Raw genomic sequence first — 6,000 nt, 5'->3', positions numbered from 1 at the left:
CTGACGTCGGAAAAGCAGACCGGCGCGACCAAGTAGCGAGGTAGGCACAACTATCTGAGTAAGCTCTCTGGGTTGGTAGCAGCTAACGCAGCGTCTAGGCGGCAAACTTTCTCTCGTGATTCCTCTCGGTTTTTTATCCTAAGTATGAGGAGTGTAGGAAATTATGTGTGGTAGAATGTCTGAAGGAGTACGAGTGTAGAGTGGCAGATAATAGAAGGGATGGTGAACATCAGCTTCTGATTTCATGTCAGGTCGTTTAGGGCGGTAAGTACGGCAACAATCTCAAGGTTGGTGAGGTGTGTGATGGTTCAAACAGGTGTGAATGTGGAAAAGTTCAAAGCACATTCCATCAGAGGAGCTATGGCAAGCAAAAGTTGTTGGTGTGGTGGAAGTTTGGAAAATATTTTGAAAGCAGCAGATTGGTGGTCAAATGTGATACTTTTGCAAAACATTACTTTAGACTGGTGGAGCATATGTCTTAGGTGGTTTACGTTCCTCTTAACATGCATAATGTTAGCTTCCGGTCTTATAATGAAATGGCAATTCCTAGATTAATATGACAAGAGAATCAGGGTTTCATTAAAGATACGGAGGCTAACATTATCCCTCTCTCTACGCCCTTGTTTGGAGACAATATTTACTGTATGTTGCATATAAAAAATAAAGAAATAAAAATATTTTAAGAATAAAGGAAGTAACGAAAGGTGTTTAATTGCTAATTAAACATTTATTGGTATGATGTTTATTTGCAGGTTTTGTAATGTTGTGATTGTTTTATTTTAATAAGGTGTTTTTGTTTACAGATTCTCAGTCTTAAGGAAAAAAGGGTGGCATGCATTTGGAGGTGGAAGAAGATGGAGAGTTATGGTCCCAGAATCTCATTTAAAAGAGGATGAGTGTTCTATGTTGGGGACATTTATGGACTTTGATATTCCAATTCTGGATTGTTGTGGTGAAGTTCTTTAAAGGGGCTGCTGTTCAGGAGTGGCAATAAAAGTCTATGCATAAAGTTAGCCTCCGTGTCTTTAATGAAATCCTGATTCTCTTGTCATGTTAATCTGAGAATCATCATTCTCTCTGTATGTTAATTGGAGCATCGTCATTTCATTATAAGACCGGAGGGTACCATTATGCAAGTTCAAAGCTTTTTGATGCTACATTGCTTATGTGTTCCACAGGTTTAAGGTAAAATTTAACAAAGGTGGAAGCATTTGACCAATCTGCTGATATCAGTAAGGAATCCCCCACACTAGATCACTTTACTGGCCATTGCGCCATAGGATGAGTGTGGGCCAAACTTAGATAAATCTATCCCTGCTTCAGACATGGTTGTTCTTACCCATCTAGAAATTGTAGCAGAAGAGACTGCCTTATAGGGTTTTACAAAGGAAATTAGTAATTGACTTTCGTTATTAGGTCTAACATCAATCATTCTTTGTTCAAAGATTTTCATAAAGCTCACCACATATAGTTTTGGGTAATCAGTAAAATAAGGATAAAAAATACTTCCAGACATGGTTTTGTTCTGTTTCCATATTTCAAAAAGTACTCCATCTGGGGAATAAACTTTGTTACAGGTCTCTAACACCTTAATATCTGACACTCTTTTAAAGCATATTAGACAAAGTAATGTTACTAATTTAATCCATAATTGTTTTGGGGAAATATAAGAGTTATCAGGCCATGAGGTGAAAAGGTCAAAGATAAGGTCAACATTCCATAGTGAATCATATTTGGCCCTTGGAGGGCACCTAAGTCTTATTCGCTTCATTACTCTACGTATTAAGGGATCGGTACCAATAGAATAATCATTTAAAAGTGAGTGGCCTGCTGAAATGGCTGATCTGTAGCAGTTAATTGTACTATAGCATAAACCTGATTTTAAAAAATCTGCTAGGTAATTGGCTACATCTACTATGGGGCGTCCACGGGATCCAGATCCTGTTGCAGGCACCAACTACACCATTTCCCTCATTATACCAGTGTATCTTTTCCTTGTTCCTGGTGCCCATGACTCATCCAGTAGGTTTTTAGCTTCTCCTGAAAGGCCAGGGTATCTTCTTGAACCCCTGAAATCCTCCAAGCAAGAAGGTTCATGTTTCTTTCTAAAAGAAGAGGGTGTACCTCTCCTTCTTGTTCCTGGAGAAGATCTAAACTCCCTGGGATAAGGCGTGGTACTTCCATTGCCAATTCCATCACCCCAGGGAACCATATTTGAGTATTCCAAAAAGGTTTAATAAGAACTATGCTGCAACGCACTGTTCGACCTTTCAGTAGAACCCTCTGAATCAGTGCAAAGGGAGGGAAGGTGGAGCATCTCCGTTTGTTCCAAGATTGGACCAGAGCATTTACTGCATTGGTCTGGGCCCCAACTGTAATACAGATTTATCTGAAATGTTAATCTGCTGGCAAAAAGGTCAACCTGGAAAGGGCCCCATTGGTCCTGAATTTTCTTGGAGATTATTGGATTATGTGTCCAATCGCTTGAATCTCTTAGAAACCTCTTATTCCAATCTGCCCTCGTGTTTAGATGGCCAGGGATAAATTCTGTTTTTAGAACTAGCTTTTGACTCCGACAGAAGTACCAAATTCTATTGGCGAGATCTGCAAGTTCCATTGACCTTGCCCCCCCTAAGCGGTTGATATAGGAGACAGCTGTAAAGTTGTCTAGTTTGATCAAAATTTCACTGTTTTTTAGTACTGACTTGAAGCTCAATAAGGCATTCAAACTTGCCAACATTTCTAAGCAATTAATGTGGAGTCGGAGGTCCTCTTGAGACCATTTCCTCCCTGTAGCCATTTCTCCAAATTACATTTTGCACCCCTACCTAGATTTCTTGCATCTGATTCCAGAGTGTGATCCAGGTTGTTCCCGAAAATCGCTTTCCCATTCCAGCTGTCTAGATTGTTCCGCCACCATAGGAGGTCCTCTCGAACCTCCTGTGACAGGGGAACTCTTTCTGAATGCCAAAGGCCCTTCTTTAGCCCTGAAGATTTCAACCTTTGTAAGGCCCTGTAGTAGAGTGGCCCTGAGGAGATTGCCTGAATGGAAGAGGATAAGAGACCAACTACTCTTGCTAGTTCTCGTAAGCTTACTATACTTTTGGATAATATATAAGGTACTTCATTTTTTATTTTGGACAACTTCTTCAGGGGGAGTTTTAACTGGGCCAAAATGGTATTTACCTGGAATTCTAGGAATTCTAGGTCCTGTGTTGGGGTCATAACGGATTTCTCTATGTTGGTAATACAACCTAATCCTTCCAAAAGCTCCACTGACCATTTCATGTGTATTAATAGTTCTTCCTGGCTTTGAAGCATCAGTAATATTTTGTTTAGCTAGTTTACTAGCCAAACTCCTCTTCTTCTCAGGGAGGCAACCACTTGTCTCAGACCCTTGGTAAAACACTAAGGAGCTGAGAAGAAGCCGAGGGGAGACAACAAAACTGGTAGGTTACTCCTTTCCAGACAAACCTAGGTATTTATGTGATTCTTTGTCCATATGGATTGTAAAATAAGGTCTTTGAGTTCTTTGAGGTCCAGCTTCACTAGCCAGTCTTTCTCTTGTAGGATGCCCTTAGAAGATGGACACCTTCCATCACAAGGAAAGTACTTAGTTCCCTCAAATTTATTACAGGGCGCCAAACTTTGTCTTTTTCCTTTATTAGAAATACCCCTGGATTGTTGTTTCGATTTTAGTCTGCGTTTAATAATATGGGGTGTCCAATCAAAGTGTTCTGAAAGAGTAATCACCAAATAATCAAATGTGTGGGCTCTCTCCAGAAATACCCCATTTAAGTGAAGTTTTGGCTGTAGTGGATTTAGTGGGGTTGAAAACCATAAACTTTGTTTTTCTGATGTTAATCCCTAGGCCCCTCTGTTTTCAGAAGCACTCAAAGTGATCCAATAGCTTTTGAGGCTCCATTGACAATTATAAGATCAGGAGTGTGTCTTCATTGAATAGGAGGGCCAGAACCTTCACATTGGCTAACCTCAGGGCGTCATTTTCATACTTCTCCAAACAAGCTACAAAATCTGTTATAAACAATGTAAACAGGGTAGGGCCGGAACACATCCCTTGTTTACTGGAACTGGATCAGTAAGCTCACCCAGGGTCCCACATCTAACCTGTACACAGTTGTTAGTATGCAATCTAATAATTACATCAAGTAAATACTGGATAACCCCGATCCCAGCCAGCACCTGCCACGGGGTCACTCTGAACTAAATTAAATGAAGACCGAAGGTCTACAAATGCCACATCATGGTGGTCACTCCCCGATGTGACAATTTTCCAGTAAAGAAACTGAAGATGGAACACCTGGTCAATAGTGTTTGTCCAGTCCCTAAAACCAGCTTGAAGAGGGGAGAGAATATCCGAGGCGGTTAGCCATTCACGGAGTGGATCTAAAATAATCCTTCTAAATAGCTTTTGGATACTATTGAGTAGGCTAATGGGCCTACAGTTGGATGGAAGTGCCCTAGAGCCTTTATAGAATACCAGAATGATCTCCGTCCATGCCCACGTATGGGGCATGTGAATTCCTCTCAGAATGGCATTAAAATAGAATGCAAAGTAGGGGCACCATATGTCCTTTTCCGCTCAAAATACATCCCCGGGAATCTTGTCAAGCCTGAAGCTTTATTTGGAGTAATTAAATCTATAGCTTTACTTATTTCAGAGATGGATATATGGATGGTGTCCTGATTAAATGCGAACTGTTCAAGTGGGTCAGTTTGCTGATCAGCTAGCCCCGATGTTCCTACGCTGTGACTAGGGTTCATACCCAAAAACCCAACAGAGTCACTCTGGCAGAGGTTCAGCTCTACAAAAGAGGAATACAACTCCCAAAAATTATCAAACCAAGTGGCTACCGAAATATTACTTTCTATGGAGAAGTGACAGCCAATACCACCATTGACAAGAATGATCCTTTGCCTTAATGATACATAACATACCTTCCCAATGCCTCCCATTCTCTTTTTGCCCTGGAAGTGGTGGCTTTATATAACCCCCTGGCTTCTAGGATCAAAAGTCCATTCTAGGTTCCTATAGCCTTAGATAGTGCCTTCCTACCTCAGGGTTTCCTACCTACAATTGAATTAATCTCAGAAAAAAAGGTTCCTTAATAATAAATCATGTGATTATGGGTTTCACTGACTCCATGTAATCTGGTTGTTTCGGTTACATCCAACAACTGCATGGCTCCAAGACCATCTGCAACCATCTTATGAATCTCCCCCAGTGCAGTCGGAGTCTGCTCCATAGTGCTCCATTTATTCTAAGCTGATTATTGGTTAATCTAAGCCTTCTATCAAAAGGTTCAGTATGGGCGCTCAGTATAGTGATTCCCAATGGTCTTAGGGTAAGATCCAGAGCATTATGGTCACTATCCTGTCGGATGATTACAGCCATGTGAACCATATTAGGCCACAGTCTAATATCTAGCAGTATGTAATTGATAAGGCTAGTATTATGCATACAATTTAAAGTGTTTGACCCTTCTTTATCAAAGGCCATTCTCCCATTGCAGGCTCGAAAGCCATGGTTTAAGGTAAATGCCTATAGTTGAATAGATGCAGCAGACCATTTTTTTAGGGGGTTGTAAGACCTGGGATTGACCAGACCTGAACTTCCTCACTCATAAGATCCTCTTCATTAGAGTCCAATGGTTATAATAGACGGTTAAAGCCTCCTGCAATGAATTTGTAAATGCCTACTGGGAGGGCTGCTAGGTTAGAATTCACAAGGTCAATTACCAGTAGCTCAGAGTCATTTCCCACTGATTTACAGTAGCCAACATTTATATAATATATTTCATTAGTAGGAAACCGCAAACTAACACAGATCTATCATCTTTGCTACACAGGACAGGGTGGTCTTCACTCATTTTTTAACCCTCCTGATGGCTGGCCCTTCCCAGAAGAGACTGCAGCCTGGCTGAAATTGGCAAAACCAGGGTGAAATCGTGGCATTTCTCTTGAAAAAGACAGATATCA

The sequence above is a fragment of the Lissotriton helveticus genome, chromosome 9 (genome assembly GCF_964261635.1).
Source record: "Lissotriton helveticus chromosome 9, aLisHel1.1, whole genome shotgun sequence".
Lineage (NCBI taxonomy): Eukaryota > Metazoa > Chordata > Amphibia > Caudata > Salamandridae > Lissotriton > Lissotriton helveticus.
This window is presented reverse-complemented; position numbering follows the sequence as displayed.